This window comes from Ovis canadensis, chromosome 1 (assembly GCF_042477335.2).
Source record: "Ovis canadensis isolate MfBH-ARS-UI-01 breed Bighorn chromosome 1, ARS-UI_OviCan_v2, whole genome shotgun sequence".
In the NCBI taxonomy this organism is placed as follows: Eukaryota; Metazoa; Chordata; class Mammalia; order Artiodactyla; family Bovidae; genus Ovis; species Ovis canadensis.
In genome coordinates this window covers 239341316-239352016 of record NC_091245.1, presented here as the reverse complement: position 1 = coordinate 239352016, position 10701 = coordinate 239341316, and positions in this window count along the sequence as shown.

Below are 10701 nucleotides of genomic sequence, written 5' to 3'. Positions count from 1 at the left end.
TGTAATTGTAGTGCCAAGAATAATATCATTTGTGTTGTCTATATTTAGATTTGAATGTTACAACATTACTTGTATGTCCTTGAATAGGTTATCAATTCTTCTGACTCACAGAACTTGCATACAAAAAAAGTATATAATCACAACTATTTTCACTTTGTGTGTGTGTGTGTGTGTGTGTGTGTATGCCACTCAGTAGTGTGTGAGTGTTAGTCACTCAGTATTGTTCAACTCTTTGCAAGCCAGTGGACTGTTTTACATCCCTGGACAGCCTACCAAGCTCCTCTGTCCATGTACTTCTGCAGGCAAGAATTGGAGTGGGTTGCCATTCACTTCTCCAATTTTCTCTTTGCTGTTGCTGCTAAGTCACTTCAGTAGTGTCCGACTCTGTGCGACCCCATAGACAGCAGCCCACCAGGCTCCCCCATCCCTGGGATTCTCTAGGCAAGAACACTTGAGTGGGTTGCCATTTCCTTCTCCAATACATGAAAGTGAAAAGTGAAAGTGAAGTCACTCAGTCGTGTCAGACCCTCAGTGACCCCATGAACTGCAGCCTACCAGGCTCCTCCATCCATGGGATTTTCCAGGAAAGAGTACTGGCATGGGGTGCCATTGCCTTCTCTGACGCAATTCTCTCTTTCTCTAAAAGGCTGGTGTAAAGTGCTTGTCCATGAAGATGAGTTGCCAGGGTCCAGCCCCAGTGGATCCAGGGAATTCAAAGCAGGGACGATGTCGGTGAGGAAAAAACATTTATTTATTAATATAAGATTAGATTAGGAAGAAATAGTGTAGTAGGAAAGTTAAGTGGATAAAGAAGGCTGAATAACTTGGCTTACAGGGAAGGCCAATAAAGTTCCAGACAAGGAGCTTGCACCATTTACGTTGGGCCACCAGCACCCACTTGAATATCGGGGGGTGCCCCGCCTTGGGCTCCCCCTCGCATGGATCTTAAAAGCCGGGACAAGTAAGTAGACATGGTGAGCCACCCCTCTCCAGATGGGAATTCAGCCTGAAATTAGATTAAAGAGGAGACATGGGGGAAACCAGTCCATGACTGGCTCTGTCCTCTATTGTTCAGAAGGCCTTTTATACTTTTGATAAAACATGGAGATCAATGGGTAACACAAAGTTATGCAGCGTTAGCAGCCCAGACTCTTATCAAAAACCAGGCTTTTCTCTCTGCATACCTAATTGTATACACAAGTCTTAGGTAATTTACATCATCTTCTGGCCAAAAAGGCCAATTAACATTGTATAGCCTTTTTTCTGATAAGGGTTTGTTAACCAGAAGACTTATTTGTGTTGATCTTCCCAAAGTCTAGTGCCACTCTCAGCAAGCCCTAAATAAAGTTACATTCTTACATAGCAAGGACACAAGAGGAATGCAGTGATATATAACAAAGAGAAAAGTAATTAACTTAAAACTCTAGTGTTGCTAACATCAAAACTACTATATATCTTTTTCCATATCCCATTTACATTGATTAACATCCTCCCAGGTGCCTAAAAGATAAAGAATATGGAGGCCTGGCAGCAGTCATTGAGTCAACAGTGAAAACCCTCTACCAATATAATTTTTAACTTTTTAGAAAAGGCTTTGTATCTTTAAGATGCTTTTAAGCTTTATGCCTCTCGCAGTTGGGGGGCTGTAAGCAATTCACAAGCTGTAAGAGGTCCGGGGCAACATGTTAGGCAAGCTAGAGAGTTATTGAGGGGGTTTAACTGAAACATCCCTTTCCAATGCAGAAGGCTAAAGCCCTGATTTAACTTTTTCCAGAGAATATTAGAAGAGTGGGAAAGCAGGCAGATTCTCATTTTTTGGGGGGTGGATGCTCAGGAAATCCCAGGGGGAAAACCTGAGTGTTGGAGATTACAAGTGAAATGACACAAAACAAGACACACACACACACGAGACAGACGATACACACCGGCCGGAGGAACAGAACTGCACAAACTATTTGCGCTTTATTATTATAAAGCCCCCCTAGGCAGAATTCCAGACTGCATGAATAAGCCTTTTCAGTACAGCGCAGGTGCATACCATACATGTTATCGTACAGCAAGAGGGAATGAAATTCCGGCCTACTGCAGAGTCTGTCCAGAGCCCTCACAAGAAGGAAATGTTCCCTCGTTTGCAAGGGACCATTAGTCTCAAGGCTGTGTCCATCTCCTTGGCAGAATATCTTGTTTGTAAGCAGCATATCTCCACTTTCCCTATTGTGGCCACATTAACCCTTCATCTCCCCCTTTTTTATTTTATTTAAGCCCTCGAGACATTTGTATTGATGTTCTGTAGAGCAAGGCGTAAAGCTGTAGGGGGCCAACGTCCAGCCTCGCCAGCCCCTCTCGTGGCTGTGCCTGTCTTAGGTTGACCTCCTCTGAGGGTCTTACCCGTCATTGGCTATCCAGCCAACTCTTGGGGGCTGGGTGGAATTTTTCTAGATGTTGGGCATCTAGAACTCTTTATTTATATGTCTTGGTTAATCTCTTGAAGGGCTCATGTTAAATGGTACAGGTGTTATACAAAACTGAGAAGCATTCCAATCACATTTCAACACACTTCGTGTAGATAAAACAGCCAGTTGATCTCCAAGCCAGGAAACAGTGTGTTGAAGATTGAGCACGTCGGTAGCAAGTTGGGCATCCAAATCTCACTGTTGTTGCCATAACAAATGAGAGTCTTTATGCCAGTCCCGAATAAAATCAGCTGTTTGAATTTCTTGGTGTAACACAAGACCTGCTACAGCTGCTGTTGCAGTTACTGACGCGACTGCTAGAATCAAAGCAATGACCACACCAAGCATACGTCAAGATCAGTGTAGCAAAGTCTGTACAGCAGTTACTAGATGAGAAACAGCAAAAGAATCTGACCACGGCCGAGTCAGATTTATAGGTAACCATACTTCTGTCCGAGCCTTAATAATTACTAACGAGAAATTGGAGTTATAGGTTCATCTTTCAAATTCTTCCCACCAAGACTGATTTACACATTGAGTTAGATTACAATAGTCACATGACACAGACCCCACAGTATCATTCCAGGTCCAATTCCCATATAACAATGCAAAAGGATATTTTACACATGCCATTGTGGAATAAGATTTATTAACATGTAAATTAACATGGAATGCACCTGAAGAGTCACTGCTGTCCAAAGTATAGTTTCCTGACCAGATAGTGAGATTACCAGAAACCGCCCATAGTTTCCAAATATCTCCTTGAATGTGCGGATATCCTTGTAATTGTAATTGAGGAGGGACAAGTGCAAATTGCTGCCATTTAACTGTTTCATTACCATTGCCCATCAAAGTGATATTTGCATGATGCCACCTAAAAGATTTATTTGACCATTTTTCTAAGAATTGCCCATGATCTGGACTACAATGATGGCCCCAGAATAATTCATGACTTTAAAGGGTCGATGACCTCGGCAATGTTCCCACTCCAAAAATTCTAGAGAAGGAACAAAAAAGTTAACAGGACATAGCGACATGTGTTTTCCATTATGAATGTCTATCAGTTCTGTCAAGGTGTTAAATCCCCTGGTGGAAACAAGCACAGTAAAAGTAGCAAAATGGTAATTATTATACTTTACCCCCCATGTATTATAAGAATGATGAGAATGTTCCTTGGTGGACAGACAAAAGGGGTGTCTTCCTATACACAAAGGAATATCTTCCACTGCAATGGTCAAATTACTAATATTATATTGCTGTTTATGATGAGATAGTTGTTCTATTCCCCCGCAAGCTGGCGGGGAAAAGAAGGCAGTCTCATTAGTGCATACCTGCACTTCTGCCTCCCCCCAGGAAACTGCTCTTACTAATGGGGGATTAGGTATATATGCCCAATATGTATGATTACTTGCCAATACACCGATTACCTGACATGTCACCACCACCATCATGGCAAGCAAAAGATTGGCAGGATTCAGAGGTTGCCCCACCTTCATTAACATTTTCTTTGCTTCCTGGGTCAACCTCTTCATTTGACCCCATGTAGGAGGTGTTGCATCCCTTGTATGGGAAGTAAGGCTTCTCTGCATAGTAAGCTCTTCGAATTTTTTAACAAGGGGATCAGCCATTGTTGATTTTGATCAATTTTGCTGGGGTCCAAAACCTGTAATTATCAACAGAAATGAAAGCATACCCTCGTCCCAAATATATTAATGATGCTGGGATCCAACCTTTCTCTTTATCTTTATACCAAATAGGCATATTCAAGATCTTCTTATCCTCTTCTTTCCCTTGAAAATGCAACTCTGCTGCTGATAGATTTCCCTTGCTCCAAACATTCAAAAAATTTAGGGTAAGTAAGGTCTTATTCAGAATGTCTTTAGGTTTCATAAATCTTTAGGTTTCATAAATCTCTCTTGTTCCCCCTTTTTTATTTTTTCAAGATAATCACACAAGGTACGATTAGCTCTTTCAATGATAGCTTGCCCTTGACTATTATAAGGAATACCAAAAGTATGAGTTATATGGTATTGAGATAAAAAGTGAGCTAATTTTGCGGATTGGTAGGCAGGTGCATTATCAGTTTTAAATTCAATTGGTAATCCCATAACTGCAAAACAAGATAACAAATGAGTAATAATAGCATCAGCCTTTTCAGAATGTAATGCAGTGGCCCATTGAAAATGTGTGCAAGTATCTATAGTATGATGCACACATTTTTGTTGTCCGAAGGAAGAAATGTAAATTACATCCTTTTGCCATATCTGATTTGCTTGTTGTCCTCTCATGTTGACACCTGGTGGGGTAAATGGCAAAGCAAAGGGTGCACCTATGGAACAAGAACGAACAATATTTTGAGCTTGTTTTTGAGTAATAGCATGAGATTTTTGTAACCCTTTGGAGTTGGTATGTTGTAAGAGATGTTCTTGTTTTGTTGCTTCTATAGGATAAAGTAAGGCATCAATTGTAGCATTTCCAAATGATAAGGGTCCAGCAAGGGCAGAATGTGCACAGGTGTGAGTAAAGAAAATTAACTCTGAACGCTGCAAGAGCAATTGTTGTACTTGGTAAAACAATTTATCAATAGCTCTTTTAAGGGTCAGTGGAAGGGAGACATGGGGAAGCTGTAGGCAAGAAAGAACAGCATATTGAGAATTTGAAACGATGTTAATAGGAAATTGGGGGAAATCTTGCAAAACTAAATAGATAGCCCATAATTCAGCAGGCTGTATAGAAGAAAATGAGTGGGGGAGAACCTTGGAACTTTCCGGGGTCCAATATCCAGCAGTATTTCTATTTGCCTCTGTAAAAATAGTGGGTCCCTTAACTGGAACATCTGAAATTGGGGAATGAGATATCATATTGTTAGTCCAGAGAAAATCAATCAATTTAGATGATGGATAATGATTAGAAAACGAACCAGGATATGAGGCAAGAGAAATTTGCCAGTTTTCATTAAATTGTAAACATTGAGATATTTGAGCAGTTGTTAACTGAGTAACAATCTGGTGTGGTTCACATTCTGACAATTGTAAAATACAATGGCGACCCTTCTGTATAAGGAAGGCTAATTTATCCATATATATAGTCAATTTTTTGGAAAAACTGTTAGGTAAGAAAACCCATTCTATTAGTCCTTTTTCTTAAGCAACTACACCAGATGGAGAATAAGGGGTATGAAATATTATAAAAGAAATAGGTTGAGACGCATGTCAGTGAGTCAAAAAGCCGTCATTTAGTCGTTGCTCAACAAATTGAAGTTCCTGTAAAGCCAATGGGGTTAAGGTCTGGGGGCTATCCAGAGCTGTATCTCCTTCTAAAGTAGAAAACAAATGTCGTAATTGATAAGTAGGAATCCCAAGTACTGGGCGTAGCCAATTAATATCTTCCAATAACTTTTGAAAATCATTTAAGATTTTGAGATGATCTCTTCTAATTTGCAACTTTTGGGGCCTAATTCTATGTTGTTCCAATATTGTCCCTAAATATGAAATAGGAAAGTCCTTTTGAATTTTTTCCTGGGCTATTTGCAAATTGTATAGTCTCAAAGCCTCCTGTACTTTTAAAAAGAATTCATCACGTTCAGCAATACTAGGAGCTGCTAATAGGAGATCATCCATATAATGATATAGAATATAATTGGGGTATTCTCGATGGAAGGATTGTAAAGAGCGAGCTACGAATTCTTGGCATAAGGTAGGACTATTATTCTTTGTGGTAAGACTGTCCATTGATAATGCTTAACAGGCTGAGCATGATTAAGAACAGGGACCGTAAAAGCAAATTTATCTCTATCTTGCAATTGTAGGGGAATGGTAAAAAAACAGTCTTTAAGATCTAGCACCATTAAGGACCAATGCTGAGGAATAAGAGCTGGAGAGGGGAGTCCCAATTGCAATGCTCCCATAGGTTCAATACATTTATTAACTTCTCATAAATCAGTTAACATTCTCCGTTTTCCAGATTTCTTTTTTATAACAAAAACAGGAGAATTCCAGGGTGAGGTAGAGGGCTCTATATGACCAAGTTGGAGTTATTCTTGTACTAACTGTTCTAACGCCTCGAGCTACATTTGTGGTAATGGCCACTGCTCAACCCATTTTGGAGTATTAGTTAACCATTTTAATGGGAGTGCTCGAGGAATTTGAGCAGCGGCTACTAGTTTTCCGATGGAATGGTTACAGAAGCCCCCAAAGGAGAAAGAAGATCTCTTCCCCATGTATTAATAGGTATATTTACAATATAAAAGGTAACAAACACTGATCTTCCATTATGGAATTGACATTGCAAGGGATGGGTACTCTTCCAGACATCTGCAATGGAGCCCAATCCCATCAGCATTAAAGGGCTTTTTTCTTTTTCCCAATCTTGGGGCCATTGTTGAGAAGAAATGACTGAAACATCTGCCCCTGTGTCTATTAGTCCCTCAAAGTTGTTTCCTTGTATAATCAAGGAGAGAACAGGGTGAGAATCTTTGATAAGCATTTCCCAAAATATATATTGCCCAGTACTTCTAAATCCTCCTGTTCGTTCATTAGGAAGAGCCAAAAAGGGGTGATAAGGTAGGAGAAGTATTTGAGCAATATGTTCCCCAGCTAACAATGAAAGTGTGGTAGAAGTAGAGACCATAATTAAAATTTCCCCAACATAGTCAGAGTCTATTAACCCAGGAATTATGGTTAAACCTCTCAAAGCCGCATTGCTATGGCCTAATATCAAGCCAAAAGTGCCTTTAGGCAGTGGTCCAAATACATTTGTTTTTAAGTTATAAATGCCTCTCCCTGGTGACAAAAGAACATTATCAGCTGGTGGCAAATCAGCAGTAGCACTCCCTGAAGTAGCAGACCGTAAGTCCAAAATCATCATCTGAGGTCCTTTTAATGGGGCATCGACTTGTAATGGTTGCTGGGAGGGAACAGGGTTGGGGCAGGTGGGATGGCAGGAGGGCAAGGAGGAGAAGTCCCTGGTATTGTTCCTGGGCCCCAAGGACTTAGGCCCGCAGGATAGTTTCCCAGTATTGGGTTGCCCATTTTGTCTGTTTTAGATGTGCACTCCTTAGTCCAATGAAGCCCCTTCCCGCATCGACAGCAAGGTCCAGGAGGAGTCTTATCCCTCCCAGCAAAAGATCTGTCTTTAGGAATTGAACCTTGATCAGCTTTTAATTTCCAACACTCTCTTTTCATATGACCAGGTTTTCCACAATGGAAGCAGTTACCTCCCTTTGGTGGTCTCATAGTTTTGGCCAAGGCTGTAGCAGAGACATTAGCTTGATGCTCAGTTCCTGTTACTCCCGAGCAGGCTCTGATATATTCAGCTATAGATGTACCCTGTCCTTTTAATGGCCCCAGTATACGTTTGCATTCAGTATTTGCATTTTCAAATGCTAAAGTTTGTAATAATATCTCTGAATTTTTATCTTTCCCCTAATTTGCCTTTCCCCAATGAATCCAGCATAGCCAAAATAAAGGGAGATTGGGGATCATATTGTGCTACTGCAGCTTTAAGATCTTTAAAAAATTTATATTCCAAAGGAGCATATTGAACATTTATCACATTGCTATCCTGCTGTCTCTGGATGGGAAATAATTGTGGAGGATCGATAAACCCACCAGGGGGAGCAGCAAGTCATCATCATGAAGCATAGACAAAGGAAAGGAGAACCGACAATGTTCCCTGCCCACATCGGGCTGATTAACCTCAGTGGGGAAAAGAGAAGCACAAGGAGGAGCAGAAGGGGTAGATTTTTTTTCCTCCTTACAGGATTTCCACCATTCCTGGAATAGATGGGTCATTTCTTTAATCTCTTTGCCCTCCTCTGACGAAACCGAAGAAGCCTCCGATTCTGATTCTGAACTATCAGATGTTTCACCATTTACAGGAGGAGGCTCATTTATATCCTTGCCTTCAGGTGATGCAGAAGCATCACCAATGTCTGACACATTCCCATAAATTATTTTTCCCCTCCTTGAAGCATTAGATTTAGTTTCATTATCAGTAGAGAGCAAGGTCAAAGCCTGTGTTATAGCACTACACAAAGTCCATAACTTCAAAGGGATCACATTACCCTTCTGATGTTGCTTTCTCAATTCCTTTTGAATTATTTTCCATTCCTTCAAGTCTAACTGTAACTTAGTTTGATATTGAAACCAATGACAATATTGCTCCACCAAGTGAAAAAGCTCACTCAATCAAAGAGTCGAGGCTTTAACGCCTATGGAGTGGAGAAGTCCTTTGACTAACTCCATGTATTGTGCCCGTAATGATGATGATGAATTCCCCATGATTTTCTGAAAGTTCCCCTGCTAGGGTGAGGAATTCCCCATGATTTTCCCGAAAGTTTCCCTGCTATGGATTTAAAATCCCCCCAGGGTTACTCACTCTTTCGGTTTCACTCGAGCCCGACGTTGGGCGCCAGATGTTGGAGATTACAAGTGAAATGACACAAAACAAGACACACACACACAAGAGACAGATGATACACACACTCCAGCTGGAGGAACAGAACTGCACAAACTATTTGCGCTTTTATAGGCAGAATTCCAGACTGCATGAATAAGCCTTTTCAGTACAGTGCAGGTGCATACATGTTATCGTACAGCAAGAGGGAGTGAAATTCCGGCCTACTGCAGAGTGTGTCCAGAGCCCTTATCACAAGAAGGAAATGTTCCCTCGTTTGCAAGGGACCATTAGTCTCAAGGCTGTGTCCGTCTCCTTGGCAGAACATCTTGTTTGTAAGCAGCACATCTCCACTTTCCCTATTGTGGCTGCATTAACCCTTCACCTGAGGTCTGATTAGCCTTGCCATCAGAGCTCTGCCGCATGACCTTGTCACGGGTGGAATTCCTCACACTGGCTCCCGGCAATGAGTCAGGCAAGCAAGCGAAGGAGAGAGGAATTCGGGGCAGAAGCAGGCTGTTTACCCCACTGCCTGCTGCTTCCCACCTCTGCCAGCCCCTTTGCTGCTGGGTGGGGTCATGTGTCTGGTTCTGTCCAATGGGCTGTGAGTATAAGGTATAAGAACCTTATTGTAAGTATGTTGGTTCTAAAGGAACAAGTGCTTATTAAATTTGAGAAATAAGATGGTTACTAGCAAGTTAGAGAAGATAGTTTCCAGACAGGCACAAAAATTGCAGTAGCAAGTGGGAAGAGGAAAAAAAAAATTGCAAGGTAATTGTATCAGTTTCCTGTGGCTATTGTACTAAATTATTGTAAGTTTGGTGGCTTAAAACAATCGAAATTTACTCTCTCAAGGTTCTAGACAGCTAAAGTCCAAAATTAGTATCATTGGACCAAAATTCAGGTTCTGACAAGAGCCATGCTACCTTTGAGGCTCTAGTCAGGCCTCCTTGACTCTTTCATCTATGGCTGCCAGTGTTCCTTGCTGTAGACAAGTCACTTTAATCTTGAAGGTCAGCATCTTCAAACTTCTCTCTTCTCCATCTTTATATGGCCTTCTCCTCAGCCATCCTCTCAGAAAAATACATGTTTTTGCATTTTGGGTCCACCCCAATAACTCAGGATAATCTTCCTAGCTGAAGATCCTTAATTACATTTACAAACACTCTGGGTTTTTTTTTTGTTTTTTTTTTTTGTTTGTTTTCTCCCATACCTGGTAACATTCATGGGGTTAGGATTTGCATATTTTGTAGGAAGCTTTTTTTCCTCACATTTTCAGCCAATTTGTAGTTTTTAAATGGCAACAGATCAACATTATAATTTATTATAACTGAATCAAATCTCAATATGTACTCACCAATATAGCCCATCTGAAAGTGAAGTGAAAAAGGTTTTTCAAAAAAAACCAAAAACCCATCAAATATATCATCTCAAAATACCCAAATAATAAATCATATCTGCAAGCATTTTGTTGAGTGGAATCATAAAACAGAATACTTTTTGTCGTAAAAACAAATCTATAGTACAATGGTATGAAATATGAATCTTGGGTATTATGCTTAATCAGTTGAATCAAGAAGTTGAAAATGTAGTAAGAAATTCTGTGTGTGTTGTTAGGGAGTGGCAAGAAAATCTAAACCCAGCTGACCCAAGAGGGAACTGAGAGATCTAACTTCTTCAGTTGAGAACAGACATTGTGGCAAACCTACACATTTCAGATGGCAAATTAAAAATGACAATCCACAAACCACACACATTTTTCAAATGTAGAAATAAATTAACTATGAGCAAAGAACTGTTTTTCTTCAGCTCAATTTAAGCACTTGAAGGATGAAAAATAACTCCATGACTG